Genomic DNA, 8,870 nt, shown 5'->3' on the forward strand with positions numbered 1-8,870 from the left:
ATGCATGAAGGGGAGTGGGTGGGGGATGGGGGGTGAGGAAGTATGAGTAAATTATGACGCAGCCCGAAGGGATTTCTCCCCGTCTTCTCCTTTCCAGCATGAAGGGACGGAGAGGGGGGGTCAACGAATTTATGAAGCGGCCTTGCTGTGGATGTGCTGTGTCTTGCGACACTGCTTCTGACCCAGGGAAGTGGACAGGATGCAGGGATGACCCGTCATCCAAGAGGTGCCAAGACAGGAGGGAGGGAGGAGGGTGGAGGGGAGTGGAATATATAGGAAATGACATGGGTGGGAGTATTTTCTATGCCTTTTTCTTTTTGGCTACCCCCCCCCATGTAAGGGGGAAAAAGCCTTTGGTATATGTATGTATGTATTTAGTAGAGCTTGTGTTAGGATTAGAAATGGAGAGAGTGAATGGTCTGAGGTAAAGGTGGGACTATGTCAGGGATGTGTTATGTTGCCCTGGCTGTTCAATCTATACATGGATGGGGTGGTGCAAGAGGTGAATGTAAGGGTAGTGGGTCAGGGGTTGGAGATAGTTAAAGAAAATGGAGAAAAGTGGGAAATAAGCCAGTTGTTGTTTGCTGACGACACTGCACTTGAAGCAGGATCAGAGGAGGGATTGAGGAAGTTAGTGACAGACTTTGAGAAGGTGTGTGAAAGAAGGAAGCTGAAGATAAATGTGGGCAAAAGTAAGGTGATGAGATGTACAAGGCGAGAGAGTGACAGCAGGCTGGAAGTGAGCATTAACCCCTTCAATATGGGCCACATTGCACGTCTGGCAGCATTAGCTGCCAGACGTGCGATGTTGCATCATAATACTTGCATTATAAAAAATAAAGTCACTGCTCTATCGCTCGTTCTCTTTCACCCGTGAATTTTTATAACCATAGAAAATATGATGAAGCCAGTTTACAGAGTATGTGGGTCATGCAGGTACGACTACAATAAATATAATCAAGACGCCAATGTCGACATCCTCGTGTACCCACTTGCTCCTCATGACGCCTACGTAGGCGTCACCGTATGGAAGGGGTTAAGGGTGAGAGACTGGAGGAAGTGGATAGTTTTAGATACTTGGGTTCAAATGTGGCAGGAAAGGAAGGAGTGGGGGTGGAGGCAGAATGTAGATCGAGAGAAACGATGCCTTGGTGGATTAAAAAGTGTTATGAGAAATAGACATCTGGGAATGGATGCTAAGAAGAGGTTATATGAAGGTGTGATTGTGCCAACAGCACTGTATGGGGCAGAAACATGGAACATATGAGAGGAAGAGAGAAGGAGTTTGAATGTGTTTGAGATGAAATGTCTGAGAAGTATGACAGGGATTACTAGGCTGGATAAAGTGAGAAATGAGGTGAGGAGGAGAACAAGGGTGGAGAGGGAACTGGAAGATAGGGTTGTCGAAAGAGTATTAGGATGGTTTGGATACATGGAAAGAATGAGTGAAGAAAGATTAGTAAAAGAGGTGTGGAAGGCAGAGGTGGAAGGAGTGAATATGAGGTATTATCCTAAGATGAGATGGATGGATGGGGTGAGAGGGGCATTACAAAAGAGAGGAATGTCTGTTGAGGAAGGACAGGTAAACTTTGGGTAAATGTTCAGTTGTGCAAAAGTTTGCAATATAGCAATAGAAAATTAATAATTTTGTAAATTATAATATATCAATGTAATATGCAATTTTCTATGAAAAACAAAAAAGTTGCTAAAACAGATTTCATAAGTAACGAATTCGGACCGGACGAATGGTACACAATGTTTGTTACGATAGATGCAGACATCGAATAAATGAAAGGATGATGAATTCATCTACTCTAACCTAACATAATGTGTATTTAGTAAATTGCTACCTGTAATTTAAGGTCATCCAGATCATTGTCATCGTCATCACGGATGCTGGCGGCCAGTTCAATCACTCTTTCTGATTGCAGGGTATATAGGTTTCTCATAACTTGAAGCAATGCAAGGATTTCAGCACCATAGCATTCCTTCAAGAATATACACCTCGTAAGGTACTGGCAGAAGTACCAAGGGTGTACACTAGGCCTCAACTGGACCAGGCAGACAACAAACACTTGACAAATGAAAAGATGGCGTCCTGATCCTATGCTAGCGACTTCGTTCGTTGGTATATTTGCTTGTAGCAAGGTACTTTTTATTTTTATTTCTGCCAAGAAAACCGCATACTATGCTCATGTATTATAATTTACAATATTAATATTCAATTTTCTATTGCTATATCGTGTAGTTGTGCACAACTGAACATACACCCAACTTTGTCATATAACCCCTCTCCCTTTCATCTATTGAAATTTTATGGAGCAATAAGAACATCAAGCGTATCATTTCATCATCCATTTACAAACCCTCTCCATTCATTCCAACCTTTTGCACTCTCTCTTCCTAAGACAAGAGATATGTTAGCTACGTCAAACACTGTTAGAGGCGCCACCATCGATTACACCCGCCAATAGTGCCTCATTTTAAGCACACGCCATTCAAATGGCCAAATTTACATATCGCGGGAAATTGAAGTCATAAAAATGTCACTTGAGTGTATTAACTACAATCATAGTAAATTTCAACCAATCACATCATCAGTTACATGTCAGTACATAAAAACGTAAGATAAACATGGCGGCCTGCATTCAGCAGTAAATCGAAAATTTGTTTATCTTTCAATGTGAAAAATTAGTTTAAAAATTCCATTAAAAGGCAACATATCCAAAATAAACGAAAACTACAGTCTCACGGATTATTCTAATACCAAAACCAGGGCAGGGTATTACATTAGAGCTGAGAAATCAAAGTACAAATTAGTTTTTTTCCTATCAGGTCGGATTATCAGATTATCGTAGCTGTGGTCCGTAATTTAGCAGAGGATAAAAACATAAATTCTCTTCGATCAAATTACATGAAAATCACACATTTTAAAGAAAATAGGTCGAATAATGGAACCATATGCTGGCTAGGTCAACATGAAAATGGAATTCCTGATATTTGAGCTGAAGTAGTTCTCATGGGATGCAAAAAGTCGCTATGAGTACAATGCAATTTGAATTATCCACCTAGCTGTCCTAGTTCTCGAGATACAGTATTGCATTTTGAATGGAATTAAATCGGGCCGAAACGTGCGGTCTGACTAATCGCCGATCAAACGTAAACAATGACGGTTTTTACTGACAGGCACAATTTTATATAAAACATTTAGCTTATGGTTGCATTACTTGACCTATTTTCTTTAAGATGTGTGATTTCCATGTAATTTGATCAAAGAATTACATTTTTATCCTCTGCAAAATTACCCACCACAGCTACAAATACCGTCAAATTACATGAAAATCACACACTTTAAAGAAAATAGTTTGAATAATTCAACTATATGCAATCTATTACATTAATAACACAATAGTAACAAACTTAATAGTGCAGTTTGATCCATACCACCAGTGATCATAGATAGCGGGCAGGGTGAATCGTAGCTGTGGTCTGTAATATTACGGAGGATAAAAACGTATCTTCTCTTTGATCAAATTACATGAAAATCACACATTTTAAAGGAAATAGTTCAAAAAATTCAACTATAAGTCTATTTCACTAATAACATAATAGTAAGAAACTTAATAGAGTGAAGTTTGATCCATACCACCAGGGATAGATAAGATAGCGGGATGGATGTTGATGTTGTTGTTATCCGATAATCCGACCCGACAGAAAAAAACTAATTAGTACCACCGATTTCTCAGCTCTACCGTAACACGCTGCCTTTATTTTGGTATTAGAATAATCCGCGAGACTAGTAGTTTTCATTTATTTTGGTCAGTTGCCAAAACACTGAATTTATTTAGCTCATTTTTTACGCTGAAACATAAACCAATTTTCGATTTACTGCTGAATGCAAGCCGCCATGTTTATCTTATGTTTTTATGTACCGACATGTAACTGATGATGTAATTGTTTGAAATTTACTACGATCATAGTAAATACACTCGCATAACATTTGTATGAATGAAATTTCCCGCGGTATGTAAATTTGGCCGTTTGCATGGCGTGCATATAAAATGACGCACTATTGTGCTCGTCATCAATGGTGGCGCCTCTGGTGGCGTTTGACCTACCTACATATGCTAATTCTTTATATAAAATCATGCATTTGAGCACAAACCCTCCTTGTTCGGGTTTGGTCAGCTATTAATGAGTCGGATGGTATTCGTAGCTGTGGTCGGTAATTTTGCAGAGGATAAAAACGTAACTTCTCTTTGATCAAATTACATGGAAATCACACATTTTAAAGAAAATAGGTCAAATAATGCAACCATATGCTAACTTTTTATATAAAATTGTGCATTTGAGCTAAAACCGTCATTGTTTGGGTTTGGTCGGCGGTTAGTGAGACTGCACAGTTTGGCCTGCTTTTCTGGGACAAAATAGGCCTGATTTTGTACCCTTCAAAATGCAATATCTCAGGAACTAGGACAGCTAGATGGATAATTCAAATTGCATTGTACTCATAGCATCTTTCTGCATCCCATGAGAACTACTTCAGCTCAAATATAAGGAATTCCATTTTTATGTTGACCTAGCTAGATATGTTCATGGCAGATACAGTTGTATGCACTGCCACTGGGGATCCCAGATGAAATCTGTTTTATTCCAATACCACACAAACACATTTTTCACTTCTTCCTATTTTAGTATTTGAAAGATCTATTTGGTTCTATTCCATTTTTATCATGATTCATGTACACAAATTTTCCATTTTTTTTTTTTTTTTTTTTTTTTCAACTGGAATATCTATTTTTTTATGGAATATATTATTGTTACTTTAGGTAGGTACAACGCAAGTTTCATGTTAAATAGCTGTGCTTGCATAATTCTGGAATTTAACCTAAATCTCGTCATTTGTAAGAAGAATTCAAGTGTTGATTAATTCTGGAGTAGAACAGAATCCATTAGTAACATAAACATGTTAAAATCCAATATCACCTTGAAAAGTATAAAACTATATAAGTAATAATATAAATATGTTATATGGATATGGTATAATAATAATGGTTAGGTAGGTATAAAATAATAAACTATAATCCTACAACCAAACAAAATTAAGTGTATAAAATTTATACACTTAATTTTGTTTGGTTGTAGGATTATAGTTTATTATTTTATACCTACCTAAATAAGTTTATTTTCATTGATGTTCACTTTAGGAGTATTGTTCTTAGTTCAAACCCAAGCATTTATAATAAATGCTTGGGTTTGAACTAAGATCAATACTCCTAAAGTGAACATCAATGAAAATAAACTTATTATGATTATGAATCTCACAGAATATTATTTAATTATATCAAATTATCAATTAATAGCAATATTATAATATAATTAAAATATTCAATGACTGACTCCAAATCCGTCATTCGATATAAAGCCTTTAATACATTTTTTCAAATCCGTCTTACATGAATAATACTAATTCCCACCCAATCTTGATAACCATATAAAACATGAATTCATGGTTTTCTACCATTTTTTTAGGTAAATTTTCACTATACCTCGTGTTTTGTTCATGCAGTTTTGTTTACTTTTCTTACAGCGAGTAAGGGATCAAGTATGCAATATTTCACTGATATTCAACCCCTTCAGAATAAAATAATTTGGAATTACATACATAAATATATATATATTTACATACATAAATATATATAGATCAGCTGTGTTCCAACATGTTAAGCAATTTAAACATTGTTTAGATTGGGACAGAGCTGAGCTTATTTATAAATCCAGATGTGAGTTCAGGAGAAAAATGGTAGAATCTACGATCATTGAATTTCAGCCCAACATGAATATTTCAAAGGGCCAATGGTCCCCGGACATAATGTCCGGACTCTTCATCTCCAACCTAGTGAAAGCTCATTTGCCTCCTGACCTCACATACGGAGTGAGAATAGGGTAGAGATATCTTCCCATGTTCCCCTTTCTTTTGTTAAGGGTGCTACTTAAACAGTACGCCCTCTCTCTTATTTGTATCTACTGAAGAGGATTGCAGTTTGCAATCGAAATATATAGATTCCCCGTTTCCAGTCTTTTCTACTCCAACAGTGGTTTCTACGTTATTGACAAATGTGTGATTACATTTTTCACCTGTAATATATATATATATATATATATATGTATATATATATATATATATATATATATATATATATATATGTGTGTGTGTATATATATATATATATGTATATATATATATATATATATATATATATATATATATATATATATATATATATATATATGTATATATATATGCTAATAAGAACACGGGTACGTGTGTTCACTTATGCAAAGTAGACCACTTGGAAAAAGAAACTAACGAAGCAGAGCGCTTTCGTATATTACATCTTCAGTGCAACAAGTACATATATATACTTGTTGCACTGAAGATGTAATATACGAAAGCGCTCTGCTTCGTTAGTTTCTTTTTCCAAGTGGTCTACTTTGCATATATATATATATATATATATATATATATATATATATAAATATATATATATATATATATATATATACATATATATATATATATATATATATATACCAAAGTTTTTCCACCTTACAACGGAGGTAGCCAAAACACAAAGGTTTAAAAACCACTCCCACCCATTCCATCCCTAATACAATCCACTTGGTGCTACTATAGCGTGAGGTCTACCACACTATAGAGATCTACCTCCCGTTAACATAATAATAGTAAATAGCGTGAGGTCTACCATTTCCATACATTTATTTTTAGCGATAAACACATATTTTGTACATATCCTAGGAATGTCTTAAATAGATAATTGGATTTCTAATTAAATTCATGTTAAAGGAAGAAATGTAAAAATAGACATGTTATCATATATTTCCATGCATTTATTCTAGCGATACACACTTCGTACATCTTCTGAGAATGACACAAATAGGTTAAGTTAGGTTAGGTTAGGTCAGATCACGTGGATAGGTCACGTTTTAGATGTATTTGGGCAGGACACATGTTTGATTGGACAGGTTCGGGGAGCGTCCCGGAGGAATGCGAATCACGCAGTAGACCTCACCTGGGTAGGCGACATGTGGCGGTAGACCTCACGCTATAATAGCATCCTCCACTTCCCTCCACCCTCTACCCTCACTCCTATCTTGGCACCTTCTGGATGACGGGTCATCCCTGCATCTTGTCCACTGCCCTGGGTCAGAAGCAGTTTCGCAAGACACATCACATCCACAGCAAGGCCGCTTCATTACATTGGAGACCCCCTCTCCGCCCCCCCCCTACGCAGAAAAGGAGAAGACGAAGGGAAATCCCTTCAGGCTGCGTCAGATTTTTCTCACACATACTACCTCACCCCCATTCCACCTCATGCATCACAACATCATCCATATACAACCGTACGCCATTCACCCCTGTCTTCTGTCCTCTCCCGTCCTTCCTTTACAGACATTCCCCTCTTCCCCAAAGCCCCTTTTACCCCATCCATCCATCTCATACTAGGTCGCCCCCTCATGTTCACTCCTTCCACCTCTGCCTTCCACACCTCTTTTACTAGTCTTTCGTCACTCATTCTTTCCATGTATCCAAACCATCCTAATACTCTTTCATAAACCTATCTCCCAACTCCCTTACCACCCCCGTCCTCCTCTTCACCTCCTCATTTCTCACTCTTCCCAGCCTAGTAACCCCTATCATACTTCTCAGACACCTCATCTCAAACACATTCAAACTCCTTCTCTCTTCCTCTTTTATGTTCCATGTTTCTGCCCCATACAGTGCTGTCAGCACAATCATTCCTTCATACAATCTCCTCTTAGCACCTATTCCCAAATATCTATTTCTCATTACATTTTTTAATTCATAAAGACATTTACTCGCTTCTCTCAATCTACATTCTACCTCCACTCCTCCCTTTCCTGCCACATTTGCACCCAAGTATCTAAAACTATCCATTTCCTCCAGTCTATTTCCGTTAATACTCACTTCCAGTCTGCTGCCACTTTCGCCCCTTGTACATCTCATCACCTTACTTTTACCCACATTTATCTCCAACTTCCTTCTTTCACACACTCTCCCAAACTCTGTCACCAACTTCTTCAATCCCTCCTCTGATCCTGCTACAAGCGCAGTGTCATTTGCAAACAACAGTTGGCTCACCTCCCACGTTCTTGCGTGACTAACTTACTCGAATTCTACAACACAGTTATCTCGAATTATGACAAAAGAAACAATATAGATTTAATATATCTAGACTTTGCAAAAGCTTTTGATACCGTCCCACACGAAAGACTACTTACTAAATTAGCTTTGCATGGAATAAGTGGTAGCCAATTAGGTTGGACTAGTAATTGGTTGAATGGTCGAAAACAGAGAGTTGTTTTAAATGGAAAAACTTCTGGATGGAAAAGTGTTGCAAGTGGAGTTCCTCAGGGTTCCGTTCTTGGGCCACTTCTATTCATAGTATATACAGATGATATAGACCATGGACTAAAATCTACTGTTTCCAAATTTGCTGATGATACAAAACTGTGCGGAGTGGCAAATGATCACTCAAACCAATTAGATATTCAAGTAGATTTAGATAAATTACAGCAATGGTCTGATAAGTGGCTAATGAAATTTAACACAAGTAAATGCAAGGTAATGCACATAGGTAAAAATAACAGTAAGTACGATTACAAATTATTTGGTAATTCGTTAACAAAAGTGGATAGTGAAAAAGATCTCGGCGTAATTATCAGTAACGACCTCAAATCATCCAAGCAGTGTATTTCAGCCTCTGAGAAAACAAATAAGATTCTGGGACTGATTGCGCGATCTTTTGATTTCAAAAGTCCATCAC

At 37.2% G+C, this 8,870-nt stretch overlaps 1 protein-coding gene across 5 annotated transcripts in view; it reads right to left on the reverse strand.

Annotated features, from left to right (window-relative positions):
• The window catches only part of LOC143038544 (dnaJ homolog subfamily C member 21), a 232,255-nt gene extending 226,634 nt beyond the window's left edge, over positions 1 to 5,621 (reverse strand). For all 5 annotated transcript variants that reach the window (XR_012967578.1, XM_076207873.1, XM_076207874.1 and 2 more), the window contains exon 1: positions 5,550 to 5,621. The gene's annotated coding sequence lies outside the window, so the exon portion shown is untranslated. The remainder of the gene's footprint in view (positions 1 to 5,549) is intronic.
• Between the last annotated feature and the right edge of the window lie 3,249 nt (positions 5,622 to 8,870).

The sequence above is a fragment of the Oratosquilla oratoria genome, chromosome 24 (assembly GCF_046742065.1).
Source record: "Oratosquilla oratoria isolate Oo_2021 chromosome 24, ASM4674206v1, whole genome shotgun sequence".
Lineage (NCBI taxonomy): Eukaryota > Metazoa > Arthropoda > Malacostraca > Stomatopoda > Squillidae > Oratosquilla > Oratosquilla oratoria.